The sequence below is a fragment of the Ammospiza nelsoni genome, chromosome 15 (genome assembly GCF_027579445.1).
Source record: "Ammospiza nelsoni isolate bAmmNel1 chromosome 15, bAmmNel1.pri, whole genome shotgun sequence".
In the NCBI taxonomy this organism is placed as follows: domain Eukaryota; kingdom Metazoa; phylum Chordata; class Aves; order Passeriformes; family Passerellidae; genus Ammospiza; species Ammospiza nelsoni.
The window spans coordinates 1,582,832-1,601,899 of NC_080647.1; the positions used below are offsets into that span (position 1 = coordinate 1,582,832).

A 19,068-nucleotide genomic window follows, 5' to 3' on the forward strand; every position below is an offset into this window, starting at 1 on the left:
AGAAGGGAACTTAAACAAAATTGGATATCCTGCCAATATTTTGGATGACTAGGTGTTCAGTCACCTGTGACACACATGATCTGAAACTGGAGTATCATAAAATCAGGAATGTAAAAACTGATTTCTGCTCAAAGATATTCCCCAAAAAGGAAGACAAAGTGCAGGTGATGTCATTGTGAAATTTCCCCTGTAGGAACAAATGTAAATGTTCTATGTGCTATAGAAACCCTGAATTACAAAAGGAGAATATTGTTGTTTAAAAAATCTTTGCCAGAATTGCAGAAAAGATATCAGCACTTCAACAATGTTAGGCTTCTTTGCTCATAAATCATTACAATAAATTACAAATGTCCACTAGCATTCAGCAAAATGCGTAAATGTCAAAATCATTTGACACAAAATCCTCCTCACCATTACCACCTGTTTTTTAAAGGAAACAATAAGAAAAAAAATTCCAGAATTTGCATAAAGAAGCACTTGAAACATCCTTGTTTGGTTTTCATATTTCACATGAAATTCATTTTCATTTTCAGATTTCAGTGAAGATTGGGTTTATGATCAAGTTGAGTCATAGACTTGGAATTTCTTAATTCGGTCATATTGTACAGCTCCTTTATCTGGTTTTTTGCACAGAGCTGGTATCTGGCAGGGAATTTCACCTGCCTTTTCCTTCCAAACAGCACAAACAAAGCTGGCATGACTGGGGAAGTGTTGGCTGTCTCTGCACAGACCCATATTTGTTGTGGGAAGAATGCAGAGTGTATTTCAATACCACACCTGCTTGTTTAACTGCATCTTCTGGAAAACTGTGCAGAAAAAAAGAAGAAAATAGGAATAAATCATCAGAGAAGTCTGACTGCTCACCCTCCCTTGCTGTTCTTTTGGTTTTGCTCCTGAGCCTGCAGCTGGCTGAGTGCTGGGTGCTTCCACTGGCAATGGAGAGCTCCAGCCTCTGTTTATTTCAGACCCACACCCTGTTTATCAATTAAGCTGTTTCACACCTCCTTCTCCAGGTAAAGCGAGGCTGGTGCAATAATCCCAGGTCACAGATTGGACAAGGTGATCTTAAAGGTCTTTTCCAACCTAGTCCATTCTGTGATTCTGAGATGCTGTGTTTTTGTGATTCTGTGATCCTGTGATTTTGTGATTTATTGATTCTGTGATTTTGTGATGCTGTAATTTTGTGATTTTGTGATTCTGTGATGCTGTGATTTTGTGGTTCTGTGATTTTGTGATTCTGTGATTTTTCGATCCTGTGATCCTGTGATGCTGTGATTTATTGATTCTGTGATTTTGTGATGCCGTAATTTTGTGATTCTGTGATTTTTTTGATTTTGTCGTTCTGTGATTTTGTGATTCTGTGATGCCGCCACAATCTCCTGGCGGAGCTGCTCCTTTGAGCAACCCCAAACCTGTCCCAGCCCCATCATCTGATCAGCAAAATTCCCCTAAGCCTGCTCTGTTTGGCTCACTTGGCTGAGGAGGGCCCAGGTAAGGAAATCCAGCGGGTTACAGATGGGATTTCATTCCTGGTGCTGTGGGGAGGAAGCAGCAGCAGCTTCCAGCTGGTGGGATGCAGACAGGAGCACAGATCCGCATCAGGTGAGCCTGCGTGCCCAGGGAAGGGAATATTCTGCTTTATCCTCGCACCAGAACCCATCTGACTCCTGTCAGCTGCAGCAGGACAGGCAGCCCCTGCCCCAGCAGGAAGTTCAGTTCTTACAAACAGATGATTCTTGATTTAGCACAACCTCTTTGGAGACAGAGCTGCTCCTTCAAAGGCGATCAGAAACACGGTCTGGCAGGGACCATTGCTGAGAGCTCAGCAGAAAATGCCTTATCTGGGCTCAGCGTTTCTGCTGTGCTCACAGTTAACATCCCGTGGAAATGCAGCCCGGGCCCCTCAGACAGACAGGGCTACACCCCTGCTAAATTACAGACATTGAGAAATTAACTCTCGTGTCTGCGTGGAAATGCAGCAGGGCCAAGGAAGTCAGTGATCCTTTTCACAAGCTTTGCACATGTATAGAAACACTGCAGAGACTTAAAATTTAAACAAAGGTAGAGAGTAACTGTATTGACATTATATCTGATTTAGGTGACAATTAATGCTAGACAGAAGATTTTTAGATACTTCCAACTATTATTAGGCTCAAAATACTTCTTTCCATGAGCTACATGCTATTTCTAATCTCTGTATTAAATATTATTTGATTTCCTATTGTACCTACAACATTTATTAGCACAGCCATTTATAGATAGCAACATAAATTATGGTTTTTTGTGCTAAGACTGTGAGAAACATAGAAGTGTTCACTGCAGCTGCTGTGCCTTGCACGCCCTCCCAGCATTCTGATTTACTGCGTAATTTTCCTCAGAGGATCCCTTAGCATGAGAGTAAGCAATTTTGCACCATACCTATGTCATGTTTTGTTGAATCCACATCAAGGCGCCAATGCCCTGCAGCACCTGGAGATGTGCACTGATCTTCTGCAACACCAGTCTGAGCTCCTCAAGACTGAAATTGATTTTTCTCAAAGTGGCATGTGAAGGCACAAAGTGTAGCCAGTGATCCGTGGCCCAAATGAGTGCAACAACACCAGTCCCGGTTGCTGAAGGAGCAGGAACTTTTTAAGTCTTTGCAAGCAACAGTGCAAGAAAAAACAGAGTGTAGTGAGGAATTTATCTTGTAAAATGCCAGGCAGTCAAGTTGTTTTACTGCTGCTGCAGGCTATTGTCAGAGCTGCTAAGTAAATGGTAGGAATGGTTTTCTTTAATTGGAAAGAGCTGGGATGCCATGGTGATGTGCTTTTTATATCACCCCTACACAAGCAGATAAACCAGCGTTTCCAAACTCGGATTTTATCAGGTCTGAACCCGGTTCTGTGGTGGGAAAGGCTCAGGTGGGCTCTCACCTGCAGAGCCCCTCCCCTGACAGCTAAGACAAAATTAGGAAGTTTAAAAATATTATTTAAAATAATATTTTTATTATTTTAAATTTAAATTATTTTTGTTATTTTAAATTTAAAATTATTTAAAATTATTTTTATTACTTTAAAATATTATTTAAAATAGCATTTTAAAATATTATTTAAGAAGCTTAATAATATTATTATACATCTGTGATTTGTTCTGGCCTTTCACAGTTTCCTTGAAGAGTGTATGGACAAGAAACTTTTTACTGCTGCAATGCCCTGAAATAAACAACTGAATATTAAACCAATTAATGTTTCTACCTGCACTGGCTCCTGCAGAGTCCAGGGTTTTAAACACCCTGTTTACTTCTCATTAAATGTGTGTAACTGTAGGAGAATTTTCACAAGCCCAAGGAGAGGCGGCACCTCAGTGAATAAAAGAATTTTGACATTGCAACACCTGAGATAACAGATTTTGCAGCTACAAGTGAAAAGTGACCTTTGCAAATTTAGTTCCCATTTTCCTCTCATGGAATATGATATTTCTGTCTTTTTTTTTTCTCCTCCTTGCAAAGAGGGATTGTAAAAAGTTAGGGTTTGGCTTTCTGGAATAGTTCTTAGAAGGCTGTTCAAGGTGAGCAGGTGCAGATGCTTGGCTTTTTTAAAATTCAAATATAAACAAGGAGGGACGTGTGAGGTCTGGCAGGTCCTGGGTGCAATTCCAGCTGTGAGGAAAGGGCCTGGGGTGCTGTGCTCAGGGATTAGCGTGAGCCAGGTCAGGGGAACAGCCGTTCCCTCTCACAACCATCCACAGACCAATGTCCGCGTGTGCTTTGTTCCCTTTGCACTCGCCTGTGGCATGGCAGGGGCTCACCCAGGGGCTGTGCTCAGCACCAGAGGGAATTGTTCCTCACCTGCTCAAAGCTGGCTATAAAACACTGAGAGTTAAGTGGAAAGTTTGTGTGAAATCTGAGAAAATCAGTGTCATTCTGACAGACAGGAGAGCTGCACAAACTGAGCCCAGCTTTGAAGGCTCAGGCTGTGTCAACACCGAGTTGGTGCTGTTCTGACAAAATTGTATGGAAATGAGCGTTAGTAAATGACAAAGGTGGTTTCGGCTAAGATCTCATTTCTTTAAAACTTTAATGGCAGGTGTAGTTTTAAAGAAGAGATGATGCTAATTCTCTCTCTTGCTTGCAGTCACTTACCTTTTCAAACAATGCAGCTTCTGCTGATGGCAATTTCAGAGTGGCTGCTGGGGAACAGCTCCAGTTTTGGGTGGGATTCCTGAGTCCTCCAAGCAGGTCCTGATCCTGTCACAGAATGAGTAAATGAGGATTAGGGTCAGTAATTTGCCCGTGCTCTGGCTGTGATTAGGGCAATATTGAGCAGATATTAGTTTAATATTCAGGGGGTTCTGGGCATGGAGGGAGCTCTGTGCCATTCCCTGGGATGGGGAGCGTGCCTGGAAAAGGACATGGCAAAAACACCCCCAAAAGTGCACCCTCACTGCAGAGATATTCACAGGCTGCTTCACTTTGACTAAAAGCAGAGCTGGGAGCACAGTCCTTCTTTTAAATTATGGCTCGTTAGGCCTATTTCTTAATGTGATTAATGGCACATCAGTGCTCACAGCACGGGGCATTCATCAGCAGGGCCTGTGCCCTTAGCACAGGTGTGGAGGGAATTCCAGAACGTTGCAGCACCAAATTCTGCTGTGTCCACGAGGGGCTGAAGTGACAAATCACCAAGGAACAGGAGCCATTACAGTCCTGAAACAGGAATTAATTGGTGTGTACTTAGTGAGAAGTGTTTTCCTCTGGTGTTACAAGGATTCCATACACCTGTATGTGTAGGGCATGGGGCTGTGGAGGTAAATGTGAGCACAGGAAAAGTTAGAGAGTGAGAAATAATTCAGATTTAAACATTTCCCAGTGAAGAATGTCAGGCAACAGGAAAATAATCTTTCTTGAAGATAGAAACTAGCTTTGGTCAAGGTTTTCTCAATGGAAGAAACATGTTCTGAATCTTGAGTTAGCAATTAAGAGAGAAAGCTGACAGTCATGTAGAATGCTGACCAAGGGCATATTCTAGATATAATAAAAAAATAATAAAACTCACCTCTCAGCATCTCTGTAATTAGAGAATGAAAGATCAGTTCTCAAAATCAGTCACTAATTACAAAAAACACCCAAAGAAATAAATAACTGTCCACAGAGAACATTACTGACAAAACTGAGAAGAAGACCAGGTGAGCCAATGACCCTGAGGACAAAACCCCTCAAAATTCTGTGAGAAATGGAAAATAACCTGAAATACCAGCAGAGGCAGGGAGTCTCAGTCCCTAAAATGTAAAGATGGCTGTGATTTTAGGTAATTAATTAGAAATAATGCAAGCAGATCTTAGTTCTTTTTGTAACATCTGTGCATGAATCTCAGAGCATTTTTGATCAAATATCGTACTCTCACATTTGTGTCTTGTTTTACCAGGAGTCATGAGTGACACTTGTTTCCTGCCTAGTTCTGTTCACTTTTTTATCTTCCTTTTCTTCCCCAACCTTGATTGTCTGTCTTGCTCTGTTATTTCATCTTCTCTTTCATGTATACTGTAAATTCTCTGGAGCACTTGTTTCTTTGTTATAGGTCTGCAGAGAGCCCTGAATAACCCAGCCATGATCAAAACATGAGGGGATCTGAGTGGTAGCATACAAATAAATGAATAAAATGTGCTTATTGCACTTCTCTAATAGAAAGAGATGATTAATGCATAATAAACACTGATTTTATTAATTTAGAAAAACAATAAAGGGAAAATCTTGTTGGTAAGCAAGTCTTGGAAAAAGTATTTTTATACAATATGTTGTAGCTATCCTCAGAAAAACTTCCTGGTTCTGCCTTCAAAAGCAGAGATATTCTGAAAGAATGAAATATTAGGAAAAAAAAAAAAAAGAAAAGAAGAAGAAGAAGCTAATAATCAGTGCTGTCTATCAAAGAACCTGTGAATTTTGCAGAGCTCCAGTGCCCTGACCACAGTGGGAGATTGAAGATTGACTCGCTGGAATTGAAATTAAAGAGGAGTTGCAATATCTGACATAAACCCCATTTTTCATTGCTCCAGTTCCTTCAGAACTGGCCATTACTAAATGGACATTGGCATCAGAATGCAGAGATTTTGTAAAACCTGCTGGGCCAAGCAGGGCCAAGCTGTGTCAGACTCTGAAGAGAGTCACAAGTTTTCATTATTATCTTTTACCCTTCTGTAAGTATCCTTTCTCTATTCTTCAGTATAGCTTAGTATAGTATTCTTTAATATAACATAGATCACAAAATAATAAATTAGCCTTCTAAGAACATGGAGTCAGGTTCATCATTCCTCTCCTCAACGGGGCCACAGAAAATCCCACACCTGCCCGCCTGGGTTCGGCCCCCACTGAGGAACACTTTGGCTTCCTGCACTCCCAATCCCAGGAAAAGAGAAAAAAACAACCTGGAATTTGTAAAAAAATAAATAAAATAAAAAAGCAGGCAGCAAAGGAAGACTCTGGAGCGCAAGTGCAGGGCAGCCCTGTCTCTGAGGGCTCTGGGCGTGGGGCCCCTGCCCCTCTGCCATTGCAGAGCCCAGCCCGGGGGGATCCTGCGAATGGATGTGTGGGGGTGACCTTGGCTGCTGCTGGAGGACAAGGTCGGGGAGTGGCTGATATTGTGCCAAAATAGTGCTGGAAGAGCTCTCAGATGTGACATTTTATTTTTCACATCCGCGCTGCTGCTTCTGTGTGTTTCTAAACCTGACCTCCAGATTTATCCCCTTAAGAATTTCTAAAATAATGGTGTTCCATTAGGAGTAATAATTGCTAAAAGTTTCCATGGTTTGTTTTGCCTCCTTAAAAACTACTTACAAAAGTGAAATTTCATCCTTTATCTCACCTCTACCTTTGATGGTTTTTTCTGCTCTTTAGAAATCAACAATCTGCTAATAATAGATACTTCACACAAGACGTGTTAAGTGGTGTTTTATAAATGATGTTCCATAGCAATGGATTACTCACAACACTCCAGCCATCCAAATTAGAATATGTGTTAACAAAGAAATGGAAAATCACCTTTTTGGAGTTATTATAAAGTTTGCTTTTAACTTTTTGTCTATTTAACTTTATATTTCCATTTTCAGTTAGCAGAACCCTCGATATCTGTACAATCAGAATAAACATTTACCTGCTTCAGACAAAAAAAAAATTGTTGACTTTAGGTCTATCATAAAAATTTCATATCTTCAAGCACCCACCCTCATGCAGAGAAAACTGAAAGGATAATTGCCACAATTTTTTTTTTTTAGGTTTCTGCCTTTGATAAGTTAGTTTTATTTGTCATTTGGGAAAAAATAAACATGGGAAAAAACAAATTTTGGAAGAAAACAAATTCTTGAAAAAGAATTTGGTTTATTTTTTTCTTCTCCTAGAGCAGAGCTGTGGGCACAGAATTGTCACTGCCTGCCCAACATCTGCACTGTCACTGCGTGCCAACATCTGCACTGTCACTGCCTGCCCAACATCTGCATTGTCACTGCGTGCCCAACATCTGCACTGTCACTGTGTGCCCAACATCTGCACTGTCACTGTGTGCCCAACATCTGCATTGTCACTATGTGCCCAACATCTGCATTGTGTCACTGCCTGCCAACATCTGCACTGTCACTGTGTGCCAACATCTGCATTGTCACTGTGTGCCCAACATCTGCATTGTCACTGCCTGCCCAACATCTGCATTGTCACTGTGTGCCAACATCTGCACTGTCACTGCCTGCCCAACATCTGCATTGTCACTGCCTGCCCAACATCTGCATTGTGTCACTGCCTGCCCAACATCTGTGCCATGGCAAGAGCCTGCCTGGAAATGAATTAGGCATCAGGCAGTTTTTATATCCCCATACAAAGCAAACATGGAATAAATCAAATTATTGTTTAATCTGCTTGATTATCCTTGAGTGCCTCTGCAGTCACACGGCACGTGTCCTGCAGGGGCCCTGTCTGCTCCTGCCAATGTGCCATGGAGCTCCTAATGAAGAGAGATGGCACAACAAGTTCCTGCCAGAGCCAGAATGCAGGGGGAAAATGAGCTATAACAGAGATTCCTGCTCTAAAGACTGTGTTAGCAGAGGCATAGCTCATTTTGAAAAGGTGCATTAATTAGAACTTCCTTTCTCTGAAAACAGGGAACAATCCCTTTTGCTGATTAATATTTATCTGAGAATCCCCGGGGTGGAAGCTCCTGAGCTCAGCTGCTCCCACCCCTGCTCAGAGCAGGCTCCACTCAAGGGCCTTGGGCCAGTCTGCTTTTTATTTTCTCCAGGAATTCCCTTTCTCACCCTGTCCCAAACCTATGGCACCACCTTAACGACCAAAAAGGTGTTTTTCCTATATTTAAAATAGAGTTTCTGCATCATGGTTTGTGCCCACTGCCGCTCATCCCGTCACTGGGCACCACTGACATCTGATTGTGGGTTTTAAAGGAACTTAAATTAAAGCAACTCAATTCTGATTATTGTTTATATAAAACAAAACCTGTGAGAAAAAATATTTTCAGTTCTGAAAAAATACAGAAGGTGCTGCTTAATCCAAAGTGTCTTTTTACAATAGAATCTCTGATCTTGGTAGAACAGTGCACAATGTGACAAAGCACCTTTCAGACATAAATTTAGCAGTAAAGAGGACTTTGAAAGCTGAAAGAAATTACAAAGATTATTTGTAAGTAATTTAACAGTAATTTTTGGGTGCAGACAAAAATGGGATGGAATACAAAAGGTTTTGTGGGCTAAGACACCCGAGATGAGCAGTTTTCAGTGCAAGGGCACAGACTCAGCCATTAACCCTGGATTTAGGGTGTCACTGCTGGGTCCCTTTCAGTTAAAAAATTCCTGCCCTGGAAACCACCCCAGAAATCCACAACTGCTTCTGTGAAATCTGAATTTGCTGTTGGGAAATTGTTTCCCAGGAACAAGTGGAAGTCTCCCTCACCCTTGTATTCACCCAGATATTTTATCTACATAAAGGACCTAAAATATACTTGGATTGGGTTTTTTCTGAAATTGAAAAATATTTCATTTGCACTGAAACCAATCATCCTAAATAGCAGTGCAAATCAGTCATCCTGAATAACAGCGCAAAATAAGCTGTACCCACACAGGCACCCAGCAAAACGTTGAATTTCTCTGTTTTTACCAAATCTGACAGCAGGAACCTGCTAAGTGCCCACACCACATTCACCTCTCAATGCACAATAAAGTCAAGCTCCTGCCCTGCCACCATCCTGGCAGGGAAAGCAAAGCCTCGGTGGAGTCAGCTCTGCTGCAGCCTGAGAGCATCCCCACACCTCAGAGAATGAGGTTCCACCCCTGCTCACCCTGCCAGCCCTCCGGGGGCTCAGAGCTCACCTCTTCAGGCATCAGGGGAGCTTTGTGCCGTGGGTTCTGCTGCAAAATTAAATTCACACGTGGCGCTCCCGGGCTCTTGAATTCAAAAGACGATTTTCACCTTCTTCTTGCTGTTCTCAGGGAAACGACCAGCTCCGCATGACTCATCATTTTGTGGGAGTTCAATGCCAAGGCTGCTTGCACACAAAAGAAAATCACGTAATTATACTAAATTCTGAAAATCAAAAACTTCTTTGTAATTGCCTTAAGATTATTTCATATTCCGTTCTCAGAAGATGCTTCCCTGTGTAGCCATTTAGAAGGAACATTTATTACAAAAGTTAATTACAGTTTTTTAAAGAATTAAAGAGGCTTTTTTGATCTTTTGGGGGTTTTTGGTTCCAAAAAATATCTCTGTTACATTCATGTCCAAATTTTGGGGTTATGTGTCAGTTTTGCCTAGATTTTTTGACAATCTGATTAAGGAAATGTCATTTAGTTTTCATGTACATTCATCTAATCAGTAAAACATATTTTATTGAAGTAGTGTTGGGCAAAAAATGCCAAACACTGCAGCACTGCTGTTCTTAACTGTCCCTGAACTAATTTTAACTTCAGGAAAACACTTTAAAATTAAAAAGGAAGGGGAAAATACAGAAGCATTTTTAATAACAAATTATTTCAACATACAGATGAAAACAGCCAGGAATTTCAAAACATCACTTAACTGGAGGAAAGAAGGGCTGGGAAGAAAATTGATTAAAAAATTAACGTTTTTCCAGTTTCTGCCATATTTTTGTGGGGCTTCTTGGAGTACAACACTGCCAATCCAGCAACCAGCAGCTATTTCTGATGTGTTGTTTCCTAACTTAAACACAGTCTGTCACTTGAATCTCTAGAGAAAGTGATCTCTAGAGAAATCTAGAATTTCAATTCAAGAGACACAATCTGTCTCTTGAATCTCTAGAGAAAGAAAATCTGAACTGGTAAAGGGGGGAAAAGAGCAGAGAAATCCCTTCTAATTACTGCTAGATCCATCTGGGGACCGAGCAGGAGCATCAGAAATCTCTCCTTATTCCTTCCAATAGAGTGGAACCAGAGGAAAGTCTCAGTTTGAACCCAGCCCTGCCTGGGTCCTGTTTGCCAAAAGGAATTTCAGGGCTCCAGGCAAGTGGGGAGAGGCAATGAAGGACTTCCCATAATTTAATAACCAGTCACAGAGCTCTGTTTAGGCAATTCTAATGCTTCAGAAAATTGGATTTGGATGAGGTCTCTGCACCTTAATTTGCTCTCCCTTTGCATTTCCTGCAAAGGGCTGCTCCATAACCCACAGCCCACAGGTGTTTTATTGCCTTTGTGACAGCAGAGCCCTGCTGGTGCTCACCTGAACGGGCACAAATTCTGGGTGCTGGCACTGCCCGGGGTTCTCACCTGAATGGGCACAAACTCTGTGTGCTGGCACTGCCCGGGGTTCTCACCTGAATGGGCACAAACTCTGTGTGCTGGCACTGCCCGGGGTGCTCACCTGAACGGGCACAAATTCTGGGTGCTGGCACTGCCCGGGGTTCTCACCTGAACGGGCACAAATTCTGGGTGCTGGCACTGCCCGGGGTTTTCTCCCACCTTTGGCACTGCCTGCCTTCCTCTGAGTGCTCTGCAAAGCAGCTCCTCCTCTTCCTCAGCTTCCCCCTTGCCTCTGCACCTGGGAGCAGAGCTCAGGGAACTCCCAATGCCCCTGGAAGCAAAGCACAAAGAATTCTCCATGTACCCGGGAGCAGAGCACAGGGAATGCTCAGCCCGATGCTCTTGGAAGGAGAGCACAGGGAATGCTCAGCCCAATCTTCCTGGGAACAAAGCTCAGGAATGCTCAGCCCGGTGTACCTGGAATTCCCAGCCCAATGCCCCTGGAAGCAAAGCTCAGGGAATTCTCAGCCCAATACTCCTGGAATTCCCAGCCCAATGCCCCTGGAATTCTCATCCCAATGCTCCTGGGAGAAGAGCACAGGGAATTCTCATCCCAGTGCCCCTGGAAGGAAACCACAGGGAATTCTCATCCCACTGCTCTTTTCCCTCTGCTTTGGGGACGGCTTTGAGCCCTTCCAAAGGCACCTGGCTGGTTCACAGCTCCTGCCTGCAGCCTGGCTGGATTGCAGCCTCATCATTGCATTCCACCGACCCCAAACTCCCCCTTTAGCTCAGAAATGGGACTTTTTGCCATTTTCTGAGCTCTGACGCTTTGCTTATGAACTCCCAGAGAAGCTGAAGAGAAAGGCAGGCGGGATTTGGCTCGCTGGTCTAAAACCATTGCCTACAATGCAGCAATTGCTCAGCAGAGCCAGTGAAACCACCAGCAAAGGGCTGGGCTGGAATTCTGAACCAAAAGCTGCTGCAGGCCCCGTTCCAGGCTGTTCTGTGACAGCCCTTCAGCTCCTGTTCTGCTTTATTCAAAGTGCTGGGGAATGGAAATATTTTGATATGGAATCTGGGACCCACAAGCAAACGCCCAATATAAACTTTAGAATAACATTCCCCCTTTCTGAAAACTATTAAATGGCTCCTTTTTTCTTTCAGTGGGGAATTAAAGGTTTCCAAAACTTTGTTTTCCAGGAAAAAGAAATGTCAGTCAGTAGTGGAATTTGCTTTTCAGGCCCTAATGTAAATCTTACTCCTGGACTAGAGGAGTGACTTGAATCTTCCAGAAGTTCTAGCTTTTTTCTCTATTAACACCTTCCCACCATGTGAATTTTCATTGAAATATATTTCTAAACATTTGTAGTTCTCTACTTCATGATTAACAAACTGATCATGGAGTCTAAAGGGAGATAAACAGTCAGAAGGACTGACATTGGGAAGATAAAAGCAGTTTAACATGAGTTAAATATGAACTATTAAGCAGTAACATTTTTGAGACTTCCAAAATCTTTTGGTGTTTAAAATTTAAAGCCAGAACAGAGAAGAATCATTAATAAGAGGAATAAAAGTGGCATCTTGATGTGTATGGGAAGAGTGTGTATAACCATGCATACAAAAATCTGGTCTGGAAGAAAGATCATCAGAACATGAATAAAATGAGAAAAATTATGTGAGATAAAGTTAAGAGAGACAAAAGGAAGTTAAAAGGAGGGCAGTGGAAGAGGAGGTAAATTGACATAATTTGCTGCTCAGCGTTTCAATTCTTTTCCTGTAGCACCCCAAAAATGTCACCTCTGTGTGAGCCCATGGCCACACACAGCACCCCAAAATTGTCACCTTTCTGTGAGCCCCATGGCCACACACAGCACCCCAAAAATGTCCCCTTTGTGTGAGCCCCATGGTCCCACACACAGCACCCCAAAAATGTCCCCTTTGTGTGAGCCCCATGGTCCCACACACAGCACCCCAAAAATGTCCCATCTGTGTGAGCCCATGGCCACACACAGCACCCCAAAATTGTCACCTTTCTGTGAGCCCCATGGCCACACACAGCACCCCAAAAATGTCCCCTTTGTGTGAGCCCATGGCCACACACAGCACCCCAAAAATGTCCCCTCTGTGTGAGCCCATGGCCACACACAGCACCCCAAAAATGTCCCATTTGTGTGAGCCCCATGGTCCCACACACAGCACCCCAAAAATGTCCCATCTGAGTGAGCCCATGGCCACACACAGCACCCCAAAATTGTCACCTTTCTGTGAGCCCCATGGCCACACACAGCACCCCAAATGTCCCCTCTGTGTGAGCCCATGGCCACACACAGCACCCCAAATGTCACCTCTGTGTGAGCCCATGGCCACACACAGCACCCCAAAAATGTCCCATCTGTGTGAGCCCATGGCCACACACAGCACCCCAAAAATGTCCCATCTGAGTGAGCCCATGGCCATACACAGCACCCCAAAAATGTCCCCTCTGTGTGAGCCCATGGCCATACACAGCACCCCAAAAATGTCACCTCTGTGTGAGCCCATGGCCACACACAGCACCCCAAAATTGTCACCTCTGTGTGAGCCCATGGCCACACACAGCACCCCAAAAATGTCCCCTCTGCCCCTGGTATCAGCCAGGAAAGCTCTGTGGAACATGGGAGTGCTGAGAGCAGGGCTGGTGATGGCAACAAACTGGGAGCCACAAAATCCTGCCTCAGCTCTTTGTGTCCCTACCAACTCTCACACCCCGGGGAAAGTCACTTAACTCCACTAAAAACTTTAAAACTCCACTTAACTCCACTAAAAGCCCACTGTACCTCCAAGGAAGAGCTTCCAAACCAAAAGAAACAGGCCTTCCCAAGAAGATTCAGTCTCTGCTGCCCTGAAAATGCAGAAGCAAATAAAACTGGATATCTGGGCTGTGATGTGCTTGAACAAATGAACAAAATGCACATTACAGTCATCTGTGTGTGTGTGAATGGCTCTCCTTCTACAGCCAGAGCACAAGGGTGCCAAATGCTGATTTTGGGGCAGGTTATCAGCACGAGGACAATTACAGTGTTCATCAACGTGTACTGAGTGGGTACCATGGAAAATTGCACCACACTCATCAGTACCATGGAAAATTGTACCACACTCATTAGATTGGAATTTATAAATCCATTAGATTAGAAGCTGGTGACACCAAACATTTCCCACCAAGCTGGAACTGAGCAGTGTCATTTGACTTTCTCCTGTAGTTTTTTGCACATCTGTTCTGTGTGTCAGGACAGGCACCAAATCCTGTTTTTCCTGGGCATTTTGGGCCTCCTAGAGCAGCCTGGCTCCCTTGCTTCTCATTGATAACATTTGCATCTGCTGCACCTGGCCGTCTCTGATCATTCTCCCTGTGCTGATGCTTTTCCTCTTCCCTTTGAATTCCTGCAGATGTTTGCTGATTCTATGCAAACTGCCTTTCAAACAAGTGCAGATTTGCTCCAGGATGCACTGGATGTCAGGGGAGGAGTTCACTGGCAGCAGGTTTCCAGCTGATGGAGAGACAGAATGCTCACAAAAGGGATTTGCTTTTTGCAGGAGGGAGGAGGGCTCTGCTCCTCTGCTTCTCCCTGTGCCTGCCTCTTTGCAAAGCTCAGCACACGGGCTGCAAAGGAAAAGCACCATGAATACCAAGCCAGCCCTGAGCTGCAAAGGAATAAAAAATGCATTGGTTCTAGTTAAAATCGATTTTTGCCTTGGAAGTAAGTATTGGATTCACTTTCTGTCTCTCTCTCTCCCCAAAACACTTTGGGCAGATGGAAAATATCACTGTAAGTGCTGTACAGTGGAGTGGTAAATAAACAACCAAGCAGCCCAGAAATGGTGCTGGGAGTGTCAGGGAGGCTCATCCTCATTGTTTCCCTGCAGAAGGGGGAAAGCCTCTGGAATTAATTCAGAGTTCTTCTGTGGTGATCCAAAACGTGAGGGAGGTTCTCCTCCCTCCCCCAGTACCATAATGGAGCAGAGTAGTTTCCAGAGCTGCAGAGTCCCTAGGACTGTGGAATTATCAAAAGAAAAGAGAATAAATGGAAGATGAACAAATCCATTTGTGTTCTGAGCAGAATTTTGAAAAAGTTTTTCATTTCCCTTTTTAAAAACAACAAGGTCACAAAAGGTTTACATGAAATTACAGAAATTTTGTGTACTGAGTAACAAACAAAGCAGCTGCTGGTTTCTTCATGCCTCTCTTTAAGATAAAATAAATGCCTGATCTGAGTTTTTTTTAGTAATTACTGACTTTAACTAAAGATTCTGATGAGTGTGGATGATTCTTGTGCAGCCACAGGGGGACTCAGTGGACATTCAGAGGTGGGAAAAGCTGCAGCAAGAGCTGCTGAATCCTGCAATGGTTTCAGGTGGAAAAGCCCTGTAAGATCTTGGTCAGCACAGTCTTGTATTTTCTTGCATTTGCATGCAGATACTGATGAACTGAGGAACTCAGTTTTGTACATCTGCAATTCTACATGCCTTTTTGCATTATGTCACACCACACTTCCACTGCAATCTGCATTTCCCTTATCATCTGATCAAGCTGCAGTTAATGACCATAACCAACCCCTCATGTCCTGCTCTCAGAGCTCTCCTGACCCTTATGTGAAATGCACATTTTGCATATCTGCACCAAACTCTGCCATGGCTGAATTCTGAACCTCAGAGCTTCATGCTGTATAAAATGCCATTCTTCAGGCTGGAATGCATTCTGATAAAATACAGAGATTTCTCTTCCCAGCTCCCTAAAATACATCCTTTTCTCCCAAAAACCTCCAAAGTTTGCTGTAAATTATTCCCTTTGTGGTCCCACAGACTCCTTCAGCACACAGAAAAACCCTTGTTCAAACCAAGAATTAGCTGTGTGCTCTTCTCTTCTCTCCCTGCATCTCACACCTGTGCACACAAACCCCACAGTCCTCCACACTTTTATGAAATGAAACTGATTTTTTTCTGTTTTGATGTGAGATACTTCAGGAGAATAATGCCTCCAAGAAAGCTGGCTGAAACTTCTTTTAAAAGATTTGCTTTCTCAAGACTGCATTTTCAGTTGGTGGATTTATATTTTTTTCAGAATTGCTGGCACAGAAATGATCAGTTTGCTTTGCCTAGTTGAGCATGGTGAATATTGTCCCCTGGATAATTCTCCTGGGAAAAGATACAGGCATAATGAGACTTATTCATGTACATAAAGTGTATGCAGTTAATATGGAGCCACAATTACCAGAAATTAAATTCTAAATGCTCCTGTAATAAAAGCACATCTCTGAAAGCCTCAGAAAAGGCAGAAGGAGACCTCATAAAGGATAAAACGGTGATCTAATAATGGGAATAAAGGAGAGCTGTTGGGGTGTGGGGATTGGGTGCTCACACAGCAAGACTTGCATGGTTCTGATGCCCATCCTGCACCCAGATTTTGTGTCTGCAGCACCTGAGTGCCCCAAACATCTCCTGGGGCACCTGCAGGGCCTACTAAACTCCATGTAAAATAAATTCATAAATTCATAAACTACAGGTACCTTGAGAGTTTGAAGAACAGCTTTTAAGCAAATCAAAATCTGTAAGAATCTTTGCTGTTCAGCTCCTTCTCAGTCAATGAATTCACTTAGTTATCAGTTTTTCACTTATTCCTTACACACAAACATGTTAACAAATTTTAACATGTTAACAATATGTTAGCATTTTTAACACGTTAAAAATACTCTTCATTTGTACAATAAAAGAGAAGATTTGCCCTCTCTATTCCACTTCTGAGTTTCAGAATTCCTCAGCCTGGGACAGGACACCACTTTGTTTTTACTTTCTTGCTTTTTATTGTTTCTTACCATTATAGAAAGTTTGGGATCTCTGCACCATTTTCATAACAGAAAACATTAAAATGAATGTTTTACCTTGAAAGTTCACTGGGTCTCCACTGGGACTTCTGTTCCACTGCTAAAGGAGTTCCTTAAAGGTTTTAATAAAAGCCAAGCAGTACAAATGTTTCCTTAATCTAGAACATTTGAAAAATTTATTACAGAATGTTTTAACAGAGGTTTCCAGTTCTACCTTTCCCTGGCTGAACGAAAATCTAGAAGTGATTATCATAATCATACATTGACACTTCCATCATTTATTAATTATGAAAGAATAAAGGTGGAGGGAAAACCCACACATTTTTCATGTGTCCAAGTGTGCTCATTTCTTAATGTGTAATATTAGAGCATCCCAAGGTTGTGTATTGAGTACAGCTGTTAGAATTTTACTTCAATCAAGCCATAATTGGGGCAAAACATCCTTTTCCAAGTCACTTACTGTGTCCTAAAGGTGATAAATTATAGAAGGATGGGAAAGCAGAACAAAGACAGGAAAGCTTCAGAAGGAACTGCCAGGCACCCATTCCTCCACATTTCCATCAGAGCAGCTCATGGAGGGCTGATATGGAATTCAGAGCTAAATTTAAAAGATTTAAAAGAGGTCACCCACCCCATGACAGATTTCTTGTAGAACAACCTTGATAATTTATTCATCAAGATGGTATCAGCCAGTGGGGAAGGGAGGCAGAAGCAGGGCAGGATGAGGAGGGATGTGGGAGAATCAGAATAGGCTGTGCCGTTGTCAGAACAGGAGGGAAACACTGCTAACAAAGCAAAATTTAAAATGAGAGTTAAAAGCAGATAAAATAATATAGTAAAGGAACCTAATGCATAATGTCATGTCTGTATAGTAATTATAGTGTCAAAAACAGGAGTGGAAAAGTAATACAAAAAATTAAGAATAAAGTGAACTAGAAAGCTGTGATTGACAGGTACACAATAACAAGCACAAAATTAAGGAGACCATAACATACATTTAGGACAAAAACACTTGAGAAAATCTTCAGTGATTCAGAGGCAGGAAAAGGAAAAATGTCATGTCATTTACAAAAAGTGCTGAATGAAATATCAAATGAGAGGATTATGCTGTAAAAATATATTTGCAGGAGCTAAACAAAGATGAGGAATGAAGATAAGTAATGAGTTCTGTATAAATAAGTGACAAATTAATAGGGTTCTATTACAAAAGTGGAAACTGAACAATGCTCAGAAGTAAACAGAAATAAACTAGAGGGTAATGTTAGCAGAGAGAAAATTCTTAGGGTCACAAAGAATTAAAGAGCTACTAAAAATTAAATATGGTACCATCGTCTGTGGAAACAACAAACTAATCACAGACTGACAAAAATGGGGGCACTGTAGTTTTGTTATACTTCATCTCCCCAGTTAGTAAATTGGGTAAAATAAATTAGTAAAATATAATCTTGTGGCTCTCGAGAACAACCCCTGGCTTACCTTCAGTTAGTCATGGTGAGTTCAGCTCCCAGGCAGGCTCAAGGTGAGTTTGGAGAGCCAGGATTGCACAGCTTAATTCCTAGAGAAATCACATCAAAAGCAGTGAAATGTGACTGCTACCCACTCAAGTTCTCTATAAAATTAATCTGTTAAGTATCTGTTGAATACAGATTGAAAACTCCTGAGTGGTGTTTTCAGGTAGAAAAAATAAAATTATATAAGTTTGAGAAAAAAACTTTTTTTTTCCCTTTTCAGAAATTGGCCACTTACAACAAAAACCCAATCCCTTCTCAGTCCCAGGATGGAAATCGGTTCTGCTTCCGTCTGGGTGGATTTCAGCAGCCACCAAGGGGAGGCAGAAACTGATTCAGCTCCAGGTCCTCGTGCCCCTGTCCCAGCTCTGCTCCCTGGGCTGGCCTGAGCTCACCACCCCGGACTGGGAGGGCTGGGAGCAGCAAACGGGGAACTCCAGTCTGGCACAAATGCTGGAAACCCTTGTGTCGCAGACATTTCTTCACAGAAATCCTTTTTTTTCAGATTTCTGCGTCTTCGGGAGGCCAGAGGCCCCCGAAGAGAAGGTAAACAATTGTTATCAGCTGCTGTGGAATGCAATAGGATTCACCTTGATTGGCTCATTTTCTATGTTTATAATTAAGAGCCAATCATCAGTTCAAGCCAGGGGACTGAGTCCTTGGCCACAACTTTGTTGTGGGTTCTTTTCTATCTATTCTTAGCTTAGCTAGCTGCTCTGCAAACCTCTCTCTATATTCTATTTAGTATAATTATAATGTATTATATCATATATTAATAAATCAAGCCTTCTGATTCAAGAAACAAGATTTACCGTCTCTCTCTCACCAGCAGCGGCCCACACAGGACGCAGTAATACCCTTGTGCTGTCACAAAGCCAGCCCTGCAGAAACTCCCTCCACCGGGGCACCCCAATTAGGCAGGGGCTCAATTGAGTCAGCAGCAAAGCCAAAGGCTGAGGGCAGGAGGAGAGGTC

At 42.6% G+C, this 19,068-nt stretch overlaps 1 long non-coding RNA gene across 1 annotated transcript; it reads right to left on the reverse strand.

Annotated features, from left to right (window-relative positions):
- Window positions 1-488: 488 nt before the first annotated feature.
- On the reverse strand, window positions 489-18,597 carry LOC132080097 (uncharacterized). Its single transcript, XR_009419494.1, has 7 exons — window positions 18,333-18,597; window positions 18,063-18,141; window positions 10,894-11,056; window positions 9,343-9,515; window positions 4,124-4,228; window positions 2,419-2,637; window positions 489-806 (listed from the first exon to the last, which is right to left on the reverse strand). It is a non-coding gene; the product is annotated as an uncharacterized LOC132080097 (long non-coding RNA).
- Between the last annotated feature and the right edge of the window lie 471 nt (window positions 18,598-19,068).